Source organism: Triturus cristatus, chromosome 12 (genome assembly GCF_964204655.1).
Source record: "Triturus cristatus chromosome 12, aTriCri1.1, whole genome shotgun sequence".
Lineage (NCBI taxonomy): Eukaryota > Metazoa > Chordata > Amphibia > Caudata > Salamandridae > Triturus > Triturus cristatus.
Window position 1 is genome coordinate 773,309,494 of NC_140595.1, and position 22,465 is coordinate 773,331,958.

Consider the following 22,465-nt stretch of genomic DNA (forward strand, 5'->3'; position numbering starts at 1 on the left):
GAGTAAATTGGGGAAAAATACTATCGCATGAGCTCATTTAGTGAGCGTGAATGGTCGCCCGTACCTGCTATTTGTGTTCTGTTGCCAGTCAGTCAGTCAAAGAACTTTATTCGGTTACTAAAAACCATAAAAGCAGTACAAAATACATGAGATGACATTAAAAATTCAGTAAAACAGATTTAAGAAGTGATTGCAAATCCTAAAATAAAAGGAACATATCAATAAAAATGATGAGTGCCAAATTTACAAATGTCAGGTTTGGTGATTGATCTTTGTGGCCAGACTGATTTTCTTTTGTCTAGCGGCTGCTACCAAAAAACACGCTACACCATATGTAACCTGTACCGAGTTCAACATCTGTAAATATAATAGAGCCGGCCGTACCTGCGCAAAATTTAAGTCTTTCAGAATAGGAAAAAGAAATTTTTTGCGGGCCACCAAATAATGATCACAAAGCATCACTAGGTGCAGGGTATCCTGTGTGGAGAAAAAATCGCAGGAGCAGGGTGGGGATTCTTCTGGGATACCCCACTTTGTATACGAGCCAAGCACAAGATGTATCAGATTGAACCTGAACCTTATAAGTAGAAAACGATGATATGGTTTAGTAACCTATTTTAAATAAGGTTCCATGGCCAAAGACGACGAAAGTTGGTAAAGTGATCTTACCATTGGTTTACAAAGCTCAACCGTTTCCCTCTCAGCTTCCAACATATTTCGAAAGTGCTGCTTGACCCACTTTACATCTTCTTTTTTAAGGTTCTGTGGAGAAGAGTACATATCCGGGCGACCTAGCCTAGCGCATGCCGCTCTAACATACGCTAGCCAAGGTATACTATCTGCTTTGTCCAAAGACATGCAATCTTTAAGAATGCAGTGGTTCAATGTGATCTCCTCGTTTGTCCAGGTTTTAATCCAACATAACAGTGGGGACATTTTTAGGAGATCGGTGACATAACCCAAACCTATTTCGTTATGTATTGAATATGTGGGGGATGATTTCGGGAGTGATAACAAGGCTCGTATAAAATTGTTTTCTACGATTTGAATGCCTGGGGCTGAAACGTAGCCCCATATGTCTGCCCCATAGGATGCAATTGCCACACATTTGGCTCTATAAATACAAGTCATGGCTTCCATGGGTCTCGAACCCAATCTTTTAGCAAAATGCATAAGAGCTGTGGTAGATCTACTTACACCATTCTCCTTTAACTTTAGTTGGGCACCCCAAGTTCCTTTCTCATCAAAAGTGACTCCTAAGTAACAAAAAAAGGGTACCCTCGAAATTGGGGAATTGTTACAGCTAAAGGCCCTAATCTTCATGTTTTTCCTCCGTGGGCCTGTAACCATAACATGGGATTTAGTGGTGTTGATCTTTAGGTCCAAGGCTTCCATGAAACCACCAAAATGATCTAATAATCTTTGCAGGCCCGTACCAGTCCGAGCTACAAGGACGGCATCGTCCGCATACAGCAGTACCGGAATGGGTAGCCCCCCCATATGCGGTATGTCCAAGGTAGCTGAATCCAGGGATTTCCCCAAGGAATTAATATATAGTGTAAAAAGGAGAGGGGCCAGAATGCAGCCTTGTCTGACCCCTCTTCCTGACCTAAACTTCGCAGTGCATCTCCCTTCCCTTGTGACCCTAACCGAGGCCGACAGATTTTGGTGAAGGTCGTGCAAAAAATTAACCAAGGTGCTATCCAAACCCATGTCTCGCAAAATAATCCAAAGTTTTGAGCGATTTACCAAATCGAAAGCAGAAGATAAGTCCATAAATCCCAAAAAAAGAAGCCCACCCTTCGCCACAGTGTATTTACTAATGATAAGGTGAAGGTTTAAACATTGGTCCATGGTCCCTCTATGTGCTCTGAAACCGTACTGTAAGTCCGATAGGGTCCCGCTCTCCCCTAGCCAGTCCCCCATTCTTTGCAAAATGACTCTGCCCAGAATCCTAACGGCAGAGTCCAACAGGGAGATTGGTCTATAGCAGGCAGGGTCCCCCCTATTCCCTTTCTTAAAAATAGGCACGATAATGGAGGTAGACCAGGAGGAAGGAAAACCAGCTGCAGGTATCGCATTAAACACATTGGTTAGTATTTTTGACCAAAATTGCGGATACTGGATGTAAAGATCTGCAGGGACCCCATCCGGGCCCGGGGCCTTATGTTTACTTGTATCTTTAATCGCCCTCTCAACCTCAGTGATGTTAAACTTCAGGTGAGGTATAGCATGGGTACTGACTGGTGGCGTTAATGCTGTGGATTCATAAATCTGTTTAAAGTGGCCAAGCCATCTTCCATCTTCGATCACACAGTCCATATCAGTTTTCCCATCCTCGGAAAAGAAAGGCTGGTTCACCAAGGCCCAAAACTTTTTGCTATCTCTCAATACATCAGTGGATAGTAAACTATCCCAAGCTTCCTCCTTAATTTGGTTTTTGCGATTAGTGACTGCAATTTTGTATTCTTTCCTTAGTTTGGTCACTAAGGGCCTATCTCTGGGTTTATGTTTTAATGCTTTTAACAGGGCACTGTGTTTTAGCGAGCAATCCTTGTTAAACCATTTAAAGATCTTCTTGTTCCTTAGAGCGCCTGGCCTTAACTCCAAGTTCTTAGAGATCCTTGTACATATTTCCTCATACGCTACCATAACATCAGAACCAGGGGCAGTTGGATCTAGGCACACTGCCAAATTAGCCTCCGCCTCTTGGGCTAATATTTGAAAGAATTGCTCAGGGACAATCATCCCCCACTTAAGGCGCCTTCCCTGATCCTTAGTTGTCAGAACATTTGGAGCTGCCACACTTGTTGATCTGCTAATCCGGAAACAATCTAGGTCCAGCACTAAGAGGACAGGGTGATGATCACTGAAACTAGCAGTAACAACCCTATACTCACGTGCCTTAGACATGACCCCGGATGATACAAAAATATAGTCTATGACAGTATTGGCGTCTCTCCCAATAAATGTTGGAGGTCTGGGTTCACTTTTGCCCTGCTCAATTTCAAATAGATTTAAGTTTGCAAGAAAAGTCTCCAGGCACTCACCCTCGTTTGTGTGTTCAAAATGGGGAATGCCCTCGGTCGGTAAGCCCCCATATCTATCATTAAAACAATCTCCCTCACAGGGATGAATGTTAAAATCACCCAGGATTACCATCTCTGGGACGGAATTGCAATCTTATCTATAGACTGACAAGAATTCTTACAAGGAGGTCAAATGCTCATTCGCATGAGAAACCTCCTTGGAGTTATAAAAATTAATGATCAAAAAAACTTTAGTATCAGATAAAATCCACTCCACAACTAACGTATTCATGGGTGCGGAATCTAATTTTTTAAAGACCCCCGTTAAGTTCAGAGAACATAGTGTAAGTAAGCCACCCTTTGCTCTGCCTCTCGCTCCTGGCACTGCTGGGGTTGAAAAACTACAAAAACCATCCAATGAGAAGCTTCTAGTGGTATCCCATGTTTCTTGGATTGCCAAGACGTCATATTGTTTTACAAACCCTTGCCATATGGGGTCTTGAGCCTTTACATTTAAACCTGCCACGTTCCAGGTTAGAAATTTGCAGTATGATGACTCTGCGTTAGGGGGGGTAAGCGCACCCCGACAACCACCCTCCGCTGGGTCTTTATCAGGGGTATAAGAAGTGTTTAGTTTAATCAAATCCTCCATAGCAACAGCCTTAATTGGTTGAGTAGGAATAATCTGGGAACTCCGATCAGGTTCCAAGCTCTGTGTTTGTCAGTCAACCCAATCTGTGGTTGACAGACATTCAAAACGATTAGCTATTGGGAAGTGCGAGGGATTTTCCAGACCATTTGTAAACTGTTGGTAATGATAGGGTTGGCTGTAATGTGAACCAACAAGAGGGCCGCCTTGACGTAGTCTACCTCTTCTACTCCTTACCTGATTCCATCCCGCATTCCACCCCTCCTCCCACCCATGGGGTTGTATCTCCCAGGGGGGATTAGATCGTTGTCTAAATTTACTGTCATGGGGTCCTTTTAACCAACTCCATCGGTTATCAACTTGATTTTGTGGGAGGTAAAAATAAGACAAAGGTCTAGCAACCACCGTGCTCGTCTGGAGTCTAGGGGATCCACTACTACAAATAAACTCTACCACCTCAGTATTCTCAAAGGTGACCACTACACAGTCCCCTTGTAAGTTTTTTCTATTGCCTCCTACCCACGGAGCTCTCTCAATCATTAAAATATTGCACGGTATGTTTGGCGGGAGAGGATAATTTTTAGATAGCCAATAACATACTTTATTTTTTAGGGCCTGATACGATTCAACTTCTGGCGAAGAGATTTCAGTAACGCCAGTGAGAATAATTACGTAAGGGCAGGCATCAGGGGGAAGATGGATGTTTCTACGGGCCATGCCCTTGGCTCTATCGGGTGCATCAAAATTTAGAGGCTGTGATAAGTGATCACTTAATGTAGCCTGAGCGGAATTGCTCTTGGTTGTTATCAGGGATTGATCTATTTTCTGAGTTTGATCGGTTCTGGGGGCTTTTATAATAATGCCATCCTGATTTATAGCGTTACTGGAATTCTTGGGGGTCATTTTTGCGGTCTCCAGCGGTTTGTTAACAGCCACCGAAGGCTTATTGCCCTTTTTAGCTGGAATAATAACCTGGGCAGTTCTATTATTCAAGGTGAAGCTAGGGGCACTTATGTCCTTATGTATGTTTTTTAGGACAGTTTCCAAACAGCGTAGTCTAGCCTCTAAGGGTTCCAGCAGTATTTTTAACATATTAAAAATAGTGGTATTACTCATGCTTGAACCATGGCCCTCCTGTAGTGGAGATTTTGCTGAGTTGCCCGCTTCCCCGGTCAACTCCAGGATTTCCTCCAGGCTATGATCGATAATAGTATCATCAGGAAGGCTCAGGGGTAAGCCACTCTTAATCACATGCGATCCCTCTGTGGAATTGGGTAAAGCTACTGGCAATTTATCCATGTTAGGGGGGTTAGGGGGAATTCGAACCTTCTTTCCTTTATGAATAGATGATTTGTTGGTTTTTCGAATTTGCTTAGGGATAGCCCCTTCTGTCCGACCCCTTTCTTTTGTGACGGATATATTGTTAGAGGTATTTGACTCGCTTTGTTGCACTCCGCATTCTGATGGGAAATGAAGGTTAGGAGAAGCCTCCAGATCCTGCGAGGTGTTTAAAGCGTCAAGATCCCCAGTCTCTCCAGTACTATGTACTAGGACCTGTATATCTGTCCGAGAATCAGTGTTGGGTGTCTGTGCCTGTGCTATAAGGCCCAAGGAGGATCGTTTGGCCATGGCCAGGTCTTGGGACACTCTCCTATCCATTAAAGTTATACCCTCATCAATTAGTGCATGAGTGCGAGTAATAAAATCATCCAAGGTTCCTGTAAGTTTTTTAGCTCCTACAGCGGCCATGCTTCTGGTTTCACGACAGTTCATGGCCTATAATCCTACCAGTAAGGGCACAAGGGAGCGAAGTACAACCGACTAAGGGTTATGGCCCAGCCCAGCCTCCTCCGGCCTCTGAGGGCCACAGAGGGCCCGCCCTTTGCCCGGGCTTCGTTCCGGGCCTCGTACCGCGCTCGTACCGCTAGCGTGCTTGGGCGTAGGCAGAGATAAGCCCGGGGGAGGAGTAGGGGGCGTGAACGGGAAGAGGAACCAGGTGAGCAGAGTTAGTGGAGCGCAATGCTCCGTGGTCCTCGCAGTCCCGTGGGTTAGTCAATCAGCATCCAGCCCCCAACAAACAGCATAGCGTCCGATACGTTGAAGAACAGCAGAGAGTCCCACCGTTGAGAAGCCCCAGCCAAGGTTTTATACGCTTTGAGGCCAACGAGCGGCTCCCGCGCAGCGGGGGCCGCGAGGCGTGGCAGTGGAGGGAGGAACCAGGCGGGAAGAGGAACCAGGTGAGCAGAGTTAGTGGAGCGCAATGCTCCGTGGTCCTCGCAGTCCCGTGGGTTAGTCAATCAGCATCCAGCCCCCAACAAACAGCATAGCGTCCGATACGTTGAAGAACAGCAGAGAGTCCCACCGTTGAGAAGCCCCAGCCAAGGTTTTATACGCTTTGAGGCCAACGAGCGGCTCCCGCGCAGCGGGGGCCGCGAGGCGTGGCAGTGGAGGGAGGAACCAGGCGGGAAGAGGAACCAGGTGAGCAGAGTTAGTGGAGCGCAATGCTCCGTGGTCCTCGCAGTCCCGTGGGTTAGTCAATCAGCATCCAGCCCCCAACAAACAGCATAGCGTCCGATACGTTGAAGAACAGCAGAGAGTCCCACCGTTGAGAAGCCCCAGCCAAGGTTTTATACGCTTTGAGGCCAACGAGCGGCTCCCGCGCAGCGGGGGCCGCGAGGCGTGGCAGTGGAGGGAGGAACCAGGCGGGAAGAGGAACCAGGTGAGCAGAGTTAGTGGAGCGCAATGCTCCGTGGTCCTCGCAGTCCCGTGGGTTAGTCAATCAGCATCCAGCCCCCAACAAACAGCATAGCGTCCGATACGTTGAAGAACAGCAGAGAGTCCCTGTGTTCTGTTGCATTTAGCACCATTTCTTAACGCAAAATGCATTCTCGGTCCCATTTTAGATGTGAGGAGGCATTTTTGTGCTAAAAAATAGTGCTATACACGGAGAATTACTGTTCTCGTGTAATTAGGCGTAATCTCGCAAAATTCTCAGGCGACCCCTATGATTATGGTACACTAAATTACACAAATTACGTCCACCCCTAGCAATAATCAGTCAATGGCATCTTGCTATGTTACCCACTCCTAGCTCTGTCACAGTTAGGTTACGGTCTACTAAACAATACCTTAACTTTGTCCCCAAACTACATGATTTAAAAGCTAACAAGGTTCCACATTAAGAGCATTTGAATTACAGGAAGTCGGTATGTTTCTGCGCTTACTGGTTGCTACACACAGTCAAGCACATACATCAGGAAATTGATCGATTTAATCCCAATTAATGGCTCTATGTGTTATCTGCACTACTCTGTGGGAGCCTATCAGAAACCATAGACATATTATAACATCCACATTCATCATTCGCGACACCCCTTCATGGCGAGTTCAGGGCTCTGAAGTTTGTGGGTGGTAAGCTTCAGATTTTACAACAATCATGCTGGCATTTAATGTCAAAATATATTATATCAGGAGCTGGGCGCAAGAGAGGGGCCTAAGGGACAGTGGAAAAGGAGGGGAAGGCGGATTGCTAGGAGTAATAAGTGAGAGCAAACACAATATTTAGAAAAATAACTAATATTTTCGAGAACTTTCAAAACATTGAGAAGGCAAGTGTGTGTGCATTTCTGTCGGTGGGTATGCAAAAGCCCAAGGGGAAATCCGACAGACACCTCCTCATACCTGACTGAAAGCACCTGTACCCAACTAATCATCAGAAAATGCATTTATTAGGGGGGTGTAATAACACCCCAAACATCCCCCCCGAAGCTACGCCCCTGATTTTAGATTTAGGCCTACTAACTGCAGCAGACTGTCTTGGTTCCAGAACAGTTCAAAACATGCCTCTAACTCCCTCGTTTCAATGACTCCTGAAGATGCGGTTGGAGAGAAACCTTGAATCCCAGTTACCAGTTGGCATTAGTCAAGCTTGTAGCTCATAGGTGTCTCTGGTATGATGGACACCCACATCTAATGAAAATCTTAATGATGACCATCCCACTTCATAATACAGACCCCTAAAGGTTAATAGATGAGAGACTGTGCGACCGGTTTGATTAAATTAATCAATCAATAAATACTTTATTTGGTGTACAAAAAAAACATCAAAGTATACGAAAGTCAAGAAAAAACACAGCAATAAAAGTGATCTCAGACTAGGTTATTTACAATAAGCATTAATGCACAGCAGCTTTACAGATATAATTTGCTGTCTATAAATAATTCTAGCAGAGAAAACAATTACAGATAAAATACACATCTGATAAAAACATTTATTGTTCAAACTTCCACGAAATTCATACATTAAAAAAAACAGTATTTAAAATACAAAAATAGAAAATATTTATAAGTTCATATTGGTTAATATAAAATCTATATGAGACTAAGACCACATCAGTGATCTAGCATAAGAGTCACAGAAGCATGCATGTCACTGTGCTATTTATACAATCTTCAAGCGTTTGAACCAGACACTCAGCACGAAATGGCTTACTGCGAAGACAATTGGGCCTGAAGTATTTGATTTTAGGATTCTATATGCAGTCAAATGACGTACACCTTTTAAATTCAAACAAACTGGGCGTATCCAACGCCTGCAAGGGTAATAGTACTCAGTACGAAAAAACTTAACATGTTCTCTGTTTCTGGTACTAAGCCACAGGCAAGACACTTATCTGAGGCTTGCTCCCTGACCAAGTCACCAAAGGACCTTAGTGGAAGGCAGCCCAAGCGGAATCTCACATACAGACCCTTTGTTAATGGCGTTTGTAGGAAGGTGGATATCTGACTATGGTTACCCCCAACTTTTTGCCTAGTGTCTAGCTGGTTTTTCGACTTAGTTGGCCTGAGATCCTGCCATTCAGGGTCTCAGGCTGTCTGCTCTCTCCTTAAAATGGACTCCATGTACCCTAGGTACATACACAATTGGTAAGGATCACCTTATTGGACCCTGTACAGTGTACCCTAGGTACCCAGGGCATAGGTGTACCCTAGGCCTCCCAGGGGCTGCAGCATGTATTATGCCACCCCTGGTCTGTCCTTCCAATCAGACACAACTGGCTGATCACTCAGCTGGGGCAAGGTCGTGTAATCACCCCTTGCTTAGATATAGTATATCTATATCTACCTTATATATAGACACATGTGTACCTATCAGCCACTCCTATGGCAGGCCTTAACAATCCTGGAGGCAGAGTGATTGGTAACATGTGAGATGGTGCTCTAGCATGAGCTGAGCCTGTCTGCAGCTTTCGGAACCATGTCCTTATAGCTGTTCTATGATATAGCCTACCATATACTCTTAAAGTGCCTTATAATCTTAAACGGTTATGGTAACTATGGTTTGGCTTTATCAAAACATGTCGTGTAAGGTGTCTAACACTTTGGAATAATACCCCCATCCCACTTCTGTGGATGAGGATATTATATCTCCCTTCTAGAGGGAGAAGACATGTTGTAACCTACTTACCCGGTTAAAGTTAACCAGAGCCCCAGCATCACAAAATGGATGCTGCTGCCACAGACACGAGTCTGACCTCCTGCTGCTGGGAGTGATCCCGGCAAGGGAGGCTTGGACAATAGGTTTCCTGCCTTGGGAGGTGCGAGCACCACCCCAGACAGGCCTTAGTGTATTGGGGCAGGGAGGGATGAAAAGAATGAGACATGCCTGGGGCACACAAGGTGTCCCGTGCATAGTCCAGTTCAAACCGGTGCTGGGGCTCTCCAGCCCCAGTCCTGGCGCGAAACTGGACAAAGGGAAGGGGGTGTAACCACCCCCCTCCCAGGTCCCAACCATAAGGCGTGACCTAGCAGGTAACCCAGCCCCCCAGATTTGGATAAGAGTGGTAGCTGGGCCCCAGGAGATTAGATTATCCTGAACCTGCAACTTGAACAGAAACTCTGGACCTTCGACATTCGACGAAAGAAGAAGACTGAAGAATCTCCCTTGTGGCCAAGGAGTGGCTACCCTGTGCAAACAGGCACCATCAAGAGACTACCCTTTGCTTTGCTGAAGTTCTACGAGGGACCGACTGCAGAGCCCGACCAGAGCCTTGACTTCCAGACTTCTCCGACCCTGATCCACATCCACAGCCGAGCTGAGATCCGTTGAGGCGACGAGAGACGTGGGACCGGCTACCTGGGAAAAGTGGATAGTATCTTCCAGCGCAGCTTCTGAGGCACCCTCGAAGTTGTGCACCGGGGATTGAGAAGCCCCAACCCCAAGCACCATCTGCACCGAAGATCAGCCCCCCACACTCCACGAGTCCTGCGTGGGGCCCTTCTGCATTTTCCTGATTGCCGCGCCTGTCCGGTTACTTGCCCGTTGGCTAGTGGCCTTTGTGACGACGCATCCAGAAATCTTCACTGCTGGTTTGGCTCCTCCAGACTGGCTCCCGCTTCCTTGCAAAAGAGAAGCACCCCAGACCTTCCTGGTCTGCACCAGAAGAAAGTCCTCCGTTCTTCGTGGGTTCCGCTTGCCAAGGCTTGGTGAGTCCTAGTCCAACTTCGACGCCGCCGACAGCAAGAGCCTTCGTGGGACAGCTCGCCTCCTGGTCCTGGTCGTCCTCGACGTTCCCTGGTCCTCGTGGCTGCAGCGACAAGCTTCACCTTCACCTGCAATCTTCACGACATCGCCTGGTTCCTTCCTGGTTCCACGTGGTCACTGGCTAGTGACCTTGACTCTGTCCCTTCTGCTTGCAGGTCTCCTCTCTTCTTGATCCCAGCCTTGGGATCCACCGGACACTCTCCACTGACTGCCTGTCAGCAACTTTCCTTCAGGCATCCATAGAAGTCCACGACGAAACCCGACGCAAGTTCACACCTATGCACCCGCAGCCCGTGGGCTAGGTAACTTGGGTACCACGGTGCTCACAAGGGTAGTGACTATCCTAGGGTCTGGTTTCCGAGTCTCGACTCACTAGCTGCTTCAGAAGTGTCCTTAAACTGTTAATTGCTAACAGCTACTATTTCTATCGACTTTTACGCATTACGCGTGAGTGTTTCCACTCTGCACCTGAATCCCGTGGGCCTCCCGCTTCCTAACTGTTGCTAGTGTAGTGTAGCCCCAGCGATACCCTAGGCCTAGGCCTATCCTATTTCCGTGACAGTGGTCCTTATACCACTTCTTTAGTATATGGTTTGCGTGGCCCCTAGGGCCTAACTGTATTACTTACCTGTGTGACTTAATGTATGCATAAATAAGACTGTGTTGTACTTACCTCTAATCTCATAAAGAGTGCTGAGGGTTTGACTAGAATAAATACACTTTATTTTATATATATATCTGTTGTGGTGTCCTTTCATTTGGTATTCAAGGGATTATATATGGTATCACAGCTGGCTTCACATGCCATTCAGAGTTTAGCCTAAGACTGCTCTTGTCCATGCTACCACTAGGATAGCTGGTCTATAAGGTTGACTTTACAACCAATCACCATAAGGATTGCTTGGACTGATATAAGGTGTACACTAGAACTAGTGACATCATACATCAGGCCAACTTCTCACATTGGTGAGCAGCGGTTGGGATCTGAGCTTGCTGTTGTAATATCATTGTAATCTTGAGATACTAAATTGAAAGATCACACAGATATTGTGTAGGTACATATAACATAGATTATAATACTTAAGTCCTACTGGACTTAGTGGTTGTAGGTTGAAGGGAGTAACACACCCTGACTACAACTACCAGAGAGGTTTAGTAGAAACAACTAGTGTAGGTAGGTGCACACACCACACCCTCACTAGAATCATGTCCCTGAATGGAGATCACACTGATACTCCCTCAGGAGAGGAGAATCCTAGACAGATTCCCTCTAGATATGATGCATTCACTTTCCAGGAGATGAGACAACTGTGTACCTCCAGGAGATTAAAACAGGGTTCCAACCCTACCCTTAGACAGCTAGTGGAGCTTCTGGAGGCCTATGATGCTGAAAGAGCTGCCAAGTATGGTGCCATAGCTGTAGATAAGGGTCTACCCACCACAGATGAGTCAGATGGAACTTCAGATGAAGAGGTAGACAGCCAGGGCCAAGTAGGAAGACTTAGCCAGGCTAACCTAAGCTTACATGGGAGTTTGCATGGGGTCCCCCCATACAGACCCCCAAGTGGGCTTGCCCAGAGAAGCAGGAGAGACAGATCCCCTTCAAGGGAATCCATCCACTCCCATGTCTCTAGCATCTCTAATGCTTCCTCTCACAGGGGAATGACTTCCCCTGAGAGAAAGGAGCATGAAGCCAGAATGAGGGAAGCTAATCTGAGGATTCAGAGGGAAGAACTTGCCCTAGCCAAGGAGAAGCTTGCTCTGGCTAGAGAGCAAAAATTGTGTGGGTCAGAACCCACTGGTGGCAGCAACATTCCTAGAGATAGGGATAGGTCTTATGACCATAGAAACCTAAGCAAGATAGTCCCCCCATATCAGAATGGGGATGACATCCACAAGTGGATGACTGCTTTGGAGAGGGCCTGCAAAGTACAGCAGGTACCCCAGAGTCAGTGGGCAGCTATCTTGTGGCTCTCCTTTTCTGACAAAGGTAGAGACAAGCTCCTCACAGTCAGTGATGAGGATGCTAACAATTACAAAGTCCTGAAGAGTGCTCTGATAGATGGGTTTGGCTTAACCACTGAGCAATATAGGTTGTTGTTCAGAGACACCCAGAAGATACAGACACAGGACTGGTCTGATTTTGTGGATTGTGCCACTAAGGCTTTGGAAGGTTGGTTAACTGGCAGCAAGGTGCAGGATTATACAGGATTGTACAACTTGATTATGAGGGAGCAGATCCTTAGTAATTGTCAGAACCAGCTTCTCCATCAACACCTGGTAGACTCAGATTTGACCTCTCCCCAAGAATTGGGAAAGAGGGCAGATAAATGGGTCAGGACCAGGACCAGGATTAGACCTAAAAATCAGGGTGGTGACCAAAAGAAAGATACCACCAAGCCTCAAGAGAAGGGTGGGGATAAAGCAAAAGATAAATCTTCCTCAGGGCCCCAAAACTCCACACAGGGTGGTGGGTCCCAAGCTCCCTCCTCTACCACAGTTAAAAAGCCTTACTGCCATGAGTGTAAAACTCCTGGGCATTGGAAAACTGACAGCAGTTGCCCAAAGGCTAAAAACAAAACTGTTCCTCCAACTACTCCTGTCACACCACCTATTACTGTCAGCAGTAATCCCCCAGGTGGTGGGAGTGCCCCCAAAAATTTGGTTGGGTTTTCTTGGGGAACACAGGGGGACTCTGGCTTAGCCAATTCCCCTACAGCAGCTACTCTTGTCTGTGATGGTGGCATGGGGTTTGCCAACTTCACTGCCTGTCCCAACACTTTGGGTAGGTACAGACAGGAGCCCTACATCAATGGTAGAAAAGCTGAGGCCTACAGAGACACTGGAGCTAGCATCACTATGGTGGCCCATAGGCTAGTTCCCTCTGAGCAGCTTTTGCCTGGTTTCTCATACCAGGTAACTAACATTGATGGCAAACAGAACAGTCATCCCATGGCAGAGGTATGTCTCAGCTGGGGAGGTGTCACTGGCCCTAAAAGGGTGGCAGTGTCTCCAACCTTGCCTGTGGACTGCTTACTGGGGAATGACTTAGAACTCTCAGCTTGGGCTGGAGTTGAACAAGACACCCATTCTAAAATGGTAGGCCTTTCAAAAAAGGGTAGTGGGGTTGTGCCAGTCACAACCCCTGTCCAAGTAGATTTCCTCCCTGAAAAGGTTGGAAGGGCAGTGGTAGCCACAGCCCAGGCAAAGACAGACTTCCCTGTAGAGATTGGCAGAGCTGTGACAGTCACAGCTCAAACCCAAACTGAGTGCCTCCCTGAAAAGGTTGGCAAGGCTGTAATGTTCTCAGCCCATACTCAGACTGACATAGGTGTAGTGAAGCCTGAAACTATGGATCACTCCACACAAACAGAGAGTAGTGGGGAGGAAGAAAAGTCTCCCTCTCCCCAGACATTAGGAAAAGGTCAGCCTCCTCAGGGATCTGACCTCACCCCTTGTGAAGGAACTGCCCCAGAGATAGCCAGGCCTGGCCTGGCAGAGCCTCTGATGTCAGTGGCCCCTTCCAAGGTGGGACCCAGTCTGGTGCAGGTAGCCTGCCTCTCTCTACCCTGCCTCAGTCAGCCCAGGGCTGCAGAGGTCAGGGAGGCCAGTGGACCCCAAGAGGGCCCCTGTCCACAAGAACCCCCCCATCAAAAGAATGAGGATTGCCTGGCTAGTAGCCCTAGCCAGGTGATGGGTAAAAACATTCCTGAGGGATCCCCTTTACAGGTAGTTAGGGACCTCCCCCAGCGGGATTCTGTTGGGCACAGGCAAACATGGGACCATAGGGCCCCAAACCTGACCTGTCCCTCCAGTAAGCCCACAAAAGGGACCCAGCCTCCAGCTTTAGGTAGCCAGAGGCTGACCCTGAGAGCACAGTGCAACTCAGTGAAAGAAAGAAAGGCATCCATGGTGGAGGATGATTGGAGGAAGCTGAGGCCTCACTTTGAGGACACTCACTTCAGTACTCCATCTCAACACCAGCCTTTTACTTTGCAAAGACACACCAAAGGTAGAGATTCCCTATGGTGGAGACCCTATGATACCTTTAGGATGAGGGATTGCTTAGTGGACCATGAGACAGGGGGTAACCATGCCAGTGCTGGTTCTTCCTTATATGGCCACTTAGGCAATAGAGGCTTACCTTGTCAAGGCCAGCCTTATCTCCTTTCGTTTGGGGGGGGGGTTGTGTAGGAAGGTGGATATCTGACTATGGTTACCCCCAACTTTTTGCCTAGTGTCTAGCTGGTTTTTCGACTTAGTTGGCCTGAGATCCTGCCATTCAGGGTCTCAGGCTGTCTGCTCTCTCCTTAAAATGCACTCCATGTACCCTAGGTACATACACAATTGGTAAGGATCACCTTATTGGACCCTGTACAGTGTACCCTAGGTACCCAGGGCATAGGTGTACCCTAGGCCTCCCAGGGGCTGCAGCATGTATTATGCCACCCCTGGTCTGGCCTTCCAATCAGACACAACTGGCTGATCACTCAGCTGGGGCAAGGTCGTGTAATCACCCCTTGCTTAGATATAGTATATCTATATCTACCTTATATATAGACACATGTGTACCTATCAGCCACTCCTATGGCAGGCCTTAACAATCCTGGAGGCAGAGTGCTTGGTAACATGTGAGATGGTGCTCTAGCATGAGCTGAGCCTGTCTGCAGCTTTCGGAACCATGTCCTTATAGCTGTTCTATGATATAGCCTACCATATACTCTTAAAGTGCCTTATAATCTTAAACGGTTATGGTAACTATGGTTTGGCTTTATCAAAACATGTAGTGTAAGGTGTCTAACACTTTGGAATAATACCCCCATCCCACTTCTGGGGATGAGGATATTATCCCTCCCTTCTAGAGGGAGAAGACATGTTGTAACCTACTTACCCGGTTAAAGTTAACCAGAGCCCCAGCATCACAAAATGGATGCTGCTGCCACAGACACGAGTCTGACCTCCTGCTGCTGGGAGTGATCCCGGCAAGGGAGGCTTGGACAATAGGTTTCCTGCCTTGGGAGGTGCGAGCACCACCCCAGACAGGCCTTAGTGTATTGGGGCAGGGAGGGATGAAAAGAATGAGACATGCCTGGGGCACACAAGGTGTCCCGTGCATAGTCCAGTTCAAACCGGTGCTGGGGCTCTCCAGCCCCAGTCCTGGCGCGAAACTGGACAAAGGGAAGGGGGTGTAACCACCCCCCTCCCAGGTCCCACCCATAAGGCGTGACCTAGCAGGTAACCCAGCCCCCCAGATTTGGATAAGAGTGGTAGCTGGGCCCCAGGAGATTAGATTATCCTGAACCTGCAACTTGAACAGAAACTCTGGACCTTCGACATTCGACGAAAGAAGAAGACTGAAGAATCTCCCTTGTGGCCAAGGAGTGGCTACCCTGTGCAAACAGGCACCATCAAGAGACTACCCTTTGCTTTGCTGAAGTTCTACGAGGGACCGACTGCAGAGCCCGACCAGAGCCTTGACTTCCAGACTTCTCCGACCCTGATCCACATCCACAGCCGAGCTGAGATCCGTGGAGGCGACGAGAGACGTGGGACCGGCTACCTGGGAAAAGTGGCTAGTATCTTCCAGCGCAGCTTCTGAGGCACCCTCGAAGTTGTGCACCGGGGATTGAGAAGCCCCAACCCCAAGCACCATCTGCACCGAAGATCAGCCCCCCACACTCCACGAGTCCTGCGTGGGGCCCTTCTGCATTTTCCTGCTTGCCGCGCCTGTCCGGTTACTTGCCCGTTGGCTAGTGGCCTTTGTGACGACGCATCCAGAAATCTTCACTGCTGGTTTGGCTCCTCCAGACTGGCTCCCGCTTCCTTGCAAAAGAGAAGCACCCCAGACCTTCCTGGTCTGCACCAGAAGCAAGTCCTCCGTTCTTCGTGGGTTCCGCTTGCCAAGGCTTGGTGAGTCCTAGTCCAACTTCGACGCCGCCGACAGCAAGAGCCTTCGTGGGACAGCTTGCCTCCTGGTCCTGGTCGTCCTCGACATTCCCTGGTCCTCGTGGCTGCAGCGACAAGCTTCACCTTCACCTGCAATCTTCACGACATCGCCTGGTTCCTTTCTGGTTCCACGTGGTCACTGGCTAGTGACCTTGACTCTGTCCCTTCTGCTTGCAGGTCTCCTCTCTTCTTGATCCCAGCCTTGGGATCCACCGGACACTCTCCACTGACTGCCTGTCAGCAACTTTCCTTCAGGCATCCATAGAAGTCCACGACGAAACCCGACGCAAGTTCACACCTATGCACCCGCAGCCCGTGGGCTAGGTAACTTGGCTACCTTGGTGCTCACAAGGGTAGTGACTATCCTAGGGTCTAGTTTCCGAGTCTCGACTCTCTAGCTGCTTCAGAAGTGTCCTTAAACTGTTAATTGCTAACAACTACTATTTCTATCGACTTTTACGCATTACGCGTGAGTGTTTCCACTCTGCACCTGAATCCCGTGGGCCTCCCACTTCCTAACTGTTGCTAGTGTAGTGTAGCCCCAGCGATTCCCTAGGCCTAGGCCTATCCTATTTCCGTGACAGTGGTCCTTACACCACTCCTTTAGTATATGGTTTGCGTGGTCCCTAGGGCCTAACTGTATTACTTACCTGTGTGACTTAATGTATGCATAAATAAGACTGTGTTGTACTTACCTCTAATCTCATAAAGAGTGCTGAGGGTTTGACTAGAATAAATACACTTTATTTTATATATATATCTGTTGTGGTGTCCTTTCATTTGGTATTCAAGGGATTATATATGGTATCACAGCTGGCTTCACATGCCATTCAGAGTTTAGCCTAAGACTGCTCTTGTCCATGCTACCACTAGGATAGCTGGTCTATAAGGTTGACTTTACAACCAATCACCATAAGTGCTTGGACTGATATAAGGTGTACACTAGAACTAGTGACATCATACATCAGGCCAACTTCTCACAGCGTTGAGATCATGTCTAAAAGGAATTCAAATTGGGGGTTAGACTTGAAACTCAAAAATTGGTTAGTCAACTGACTTGCCTTTGTACTCAAGGTCTTCTGATCATGCACATATTCCCCAATGTTTAGTTTTTACATTAGGCATCTCTGCCTTACATTTTCCCTTGTGGTGATCCCATAATCTAGACAGTCTAAGTAACTTAAACCAGGTTGCCACATGCTCAAACCCGGGGATCATTTATTACTTACTGGGATGGATCAAACCCATCCCAATGGGCCAGCTTTTGGCCTGACAAGAACTACACCTGAACAATAAACTGGCCAATGGCATGCCTAAGATATCAAGGGCTGGGTGTAGTGGTCACACTTTCTCAGCTGTCTGGAGTGACAGATGTAAGGGCGATGCCTTTCAATAACCACAGTGCTACCTACGTAGTGTAATATTATACATGATCAGCAGCTGTCCACAAAAATGGTCATAAAGGAGAAAAAGGTCCAAATGCACAATAAACCTGGACAATGCAGTACCCAGGAGGGTTTGAAAAAGAGATTTCCAACCTCCAGAAGGCAGTACGTAGAAGAGTTTCAGAATGAGAGTTCCAGAATAAGAGTTCCAGGCTACTAAACTACCCTTAACAGAAAGGAGAGAATCCGCGAAAGACTTGCAGGAGATTTTTCATTTAAAAAACCCAAATAAAAAAAACAATAATTGGGACAAACGTATATTAAAAGAGCGATGAATGCAAAGAAATATTCTTTGGGTTGTGTTCTGGTGTGCGCTTCACAGAACTCAGCATTTTACTTTCTGGTGAAACAGGAAATTACCTCAGAGGAAGAGGGAAGGCCATCTTGGATTGGGACTGGGAAGGAGGTATAAGATTTCCCAATTCATACTCAATCTTGAATTGGTAAATGAAATACACTGGCTCTTCCTCTTCTGGAAGTTTCCAGTTGAAACCAGGAAGACATCATGGAAGACAAGCAGGTAAGTGACAAGGCAGTCTTCTTCATTTCCAAATAAAAATATCCCTTAGTACTTTTCAAATAGTAGAGGTTACCCCAAAGCTGACCGCTCAGCTGAGAAAGAACTCAGTTACCCTGGTACGAGTTATTATAGGCTCTTTAGAATGCCATGGAAGAAGGAGCGAGAAAAAGCCACCAGTAATCAAGTGTCACATACTGCTTGGCTCCTGAGCATTCACCAAGAGCTTCTGGCCCAGTATAAGCACCATGGCCAAACTGAATGGGTCTGTGGACTTGATAGGCTATCATAATATGTTTGGGATGCCCAAGGTTTACAGTAGATCCCACCCTAAAGCTCTACGTGTATCTTGAATTATCTAAAGAAGCAACAAGTTAGATTAGGAGGATGAACACAGGACAGAGAAGACATCTTCACAAGAATGTTCACTGGGAGAATATCCTTTCCAGTCAATAAGAAAATTAAGATGTCCTTGAAAAAATTGTCATTACAAAATTTCTTGCACTCCTTATTATGGTTGGCCTTTGATTAAAATACGTGCTGGGTTCGGAAAGGTATGTTGGAAAAGATATGACGTGTAAGGCATGAAAGGCTTGATGAAGCTGTAAGTCGAGGACATAAGTGTGAGAAGTTGGCCTGATATATGATGTCACTAATTCTAGTGTACACCTTGTATCAGTCCAAACAACCCTTATGGTGATTGGTTGTAAAGTCAACCTTATAGACCAGCTATCCTAGTGGTAGCATGGACAAGAGCAGTCTTAGGCTAAACTCTGAATGGCATGTGAAGCCAGCTGTTATACCATATGTAATCCCTTGAATACCAAATGAAAGAACACCACAACAGATATATATAAAAATAGAATGTATTTATTCTAGTCAAACCCTCAGCACTCTTTATGAGATTCGAGGTAAGTACAACACAGTCTTATTTAAGCATACATTAAGTCACACAGGTAAGTAATACAGTTAGGCCCTAGGGGCCACGCAAACCATATACTAAGTAAGTGGTATAAGGACCACTGTCACGAACACAGGATAGGCCTAGGGAATCGCTGGGGCTACACTATACTACCAAAGGTTAGGAAGTGGGAGGCCCACGGGATTCAGGTGCAGGGTGGAAATACTCACGCGTAATGCGTAAAAGTCGATAGAATTACTAGCAGTTAGAAATTAACAGTTTTAGGACACTTCTGGTATAGCTAGAAAGTCGGGACTCGGAAACTAGACCCTAGGATAGTCAATACCCTTGTGAGCACCGAAGTACTCAAGTTACCTAGCCCACGGGCTGCGGGTGCATAGGTGTGAACTTGCGTCGGGTTTCGTCGTTGACTTCTATGGATGCCTGAAGAAAAGTTGCTGACAGGCGGTCAGTGAAGAGTGTCCGGTGGATCCCAAGGAGGGGATCAAGAAGGAAGGAACCTGCAAGCAGAAGGGACAGAGTCAAGGTCACCAGCCAGGAGCCGGGAAGGAACCAGGAAGGAACCAGGCAATGTCGTGAAGATGCAGGTGAAGAGGTGAAGCTTGTCGCAGCAGCCACGGGTACCAGGAGATGTCGAGGACGACCAGGACCAGGAGGTGAGCTGTCCCACGAAGGCTCTTGCTGTCGGCGGCGTCGAAGTCGAGTCAGGACCCAACAAGCCTTCGCAAGCGGAACCCACGCAGGATGGAGGACTTGCTTCTGGTGCAGACCAGGAAGGTCTGGAGTGCTTCTCTTTTACAGAGGAGCGGGTGCCAGTCTGGAGGAGCCGGACCAGCAAGATGAAACAAAAGGTTTGTCGTCGCAGAGGCTACTAGCCAACGGGCCAGCATCCGGACAACACGTCGAGCAACACAGGTGCAGAAGGGCCCCACGCAGAACACGTGAAGTGTGGGGAGCTGGTCTTCTTTGCAGATGGTGCTCGGGATTGGGGCTTCTCAATTCCCCAAGCACAGCTTCGAGGGAGCCTCGGAAGTCTCGCTAGTCAGTTACTAGCCACTTTTCCCAAGTCGCCGGTCCCACATCCCTCGTCGCCTCCACGGGTCTCAGCTTCGCTAGAGATGTGGATCTGGTTCAGAGGTGTCTGGAAGTCTCGGCGCTGGTCAGTCTCTGCAGTCGTCCCTCGTAGGATTCAGTCGCAAAGCAAGCAGCGATCGCTGGATGGTGCCTGGTTGCCCAGGGTGGTCACTCCTTGGCCACAAAGGAGATTTCTTCAGTCTTCTTCCTGAGGTCGAATGTCGAAGGTCCAGAGTTTCTGTTCAAGTTGCAGATTCAGGTTAATCTAATTTAGCAGGGCTCAGCTAGCTACTGATATACTGGGCTAGTGGGCTGGGCTACCTGCAAGGTCCCTCCTATGGGTGGGACCAGGAAGGGGAGTGGCTACACCCCCTTTCCTTTGTCCAGTTTCGCGCCAGAGCTGGGGCTGGAGTGCCCCAGCGCCGGGTTGAACTGGACTATGCATGGGACACCTTGTGTGCCCCAGGCAGTGTCTAGTTTCTTTCATCCCTCCCTGCCCCAATACACTAACTCCTGTCTGGGGTGGTGCTCGCACCTCCCAAGGCAGGAAACCTATTGTCCAAGCCTCCCTCGCTGGAAGGACTCCCAGCAGCAGGAGGTCAGACTTGTGTCTGTGGCAGCAGCATACATTTTGTGATGCTGGGGCTCTGGTTAACTTTAACCGGGTAAGTAGGTTTCAACATGTCTTCTCCCTCTAGAAGGGAGGAATAATATCCTCATTGCCAGAAATGGTATGGGGGTATTATTCCACAGTGTTAGACACCTTACACGACATGTTTCGATAAAGCCAAACCATAGTTACCATAACCATTTAAGATTATAAGATACTTTAAGAGAATATGGTAGGCTATATAATAGAACAGCTATAAGGACATGGTTCCGAAAGCTGCAGACAGGCTCAGCTCATGCTAGAGCACCATCTCACATGTTACCAAGCACTCTGCCTCCAGGATTGTTAAGGCCTGCCATAGGAGTGGCTGATAGGTACACATGTGTCTATATATCAGGTAGGTATAGGAATACTACACCTAGGCAAGGAGTGATTACACGACCTTGCCCCAGCTGAGTGATCAGCCAGTTGTGTCATAATGGAAGGCCAGGCCAGGGGTGGCATAATACATGCTGCAGCCCCTGGTAGGCCTAGGGTACACCTATGCCCTGGGTACCTAAGGTACACTGTACAGGGGCCAATAAGGTGATCCTATCCAAATGGGTTATGCACCTAAAGTACATAGTATTAATTTAGAGAGAGAACAGCAGGGCTGTGGGTCTGATTAGCAGGCCCACAGCCACATCTAAGTCGAAAACCAGTGAAGCAAAAGGAAAAAGTGGGGGTGAACATAGAAAGCAGACCCTACTCTCCTACAATAAGCAGCTCCAAGGCTGCAAGGTTGATGATTGAATTATGTGGAATGGTCCATAAATTGGGGGGTTTATATTAATGGACAAGGAATGGGATGGCAAGAACACAGCTGCACCGTAACACCTATAGCAGAGAGAAGGGTGGGAGACTTGTGCATGTCTAAAAACTAAATTAAATGCAATTGCACCCAAAATAGGAAAAGTGTAGTGGTGTTATATAAGCCGTGGGATGGAATCCATGCATAAAAGAAAGGAGAGACCTTCGTGTCACTGTAAATAGGATTGTAATAAGAGTGTTCAGCGATTTCCAAAAATGAAATTCTGTCACTTTTATTTGCACGACATAAGCTTTGTATTACTGCAGAAGGCATTAGTTAATCCGCTTAGTTTGTCCATTTGGAAGGGGGATGAGAGCACACTGCTTCACCACCCAGCACAGTTCACCCCTTAGCATTATGGTAAATGCAGTTCACTTTAAACATTTACTTGAGTTTTTGCTTAAGGGTTTCACCAAAGTTGGTGCAGGTTAGTGTTGTGCATCTCTAGACACATGTGTTTCTGGATATTATCCTTCATCAGTAGAGATAAAAAACAAAATTCATCTGGGGTTGCTGAGAAAGCTGGCACAATCCTCTCAGGTCTCAGTACCTCTCTCTGGCGCACAGGTGCATCTCCAAAAGCTCATCAGCTTAATTTCTCAATGGAGCTTTGTCAAACAGAAGAGGGATGGGAGCACACTGCTTCACCTCCCAGCACAGTTCACCCCTTAGCATTATGGTAAATGCAGTTCACTATAAACGCTTACTTGAGTTTTTGCTGAAGTGTTTCAATTAATATCCAGAAACACATGTTTCTAGAGATTCATAGCACTAACCTGCATCACCTTTGGTGAAACTGAATCTGAAATGATGGTGTGTGGAGGCCCATGTAAGCAGAATATTTTATTCACAAATGTACAAGTTACTTACCTTCGGTAA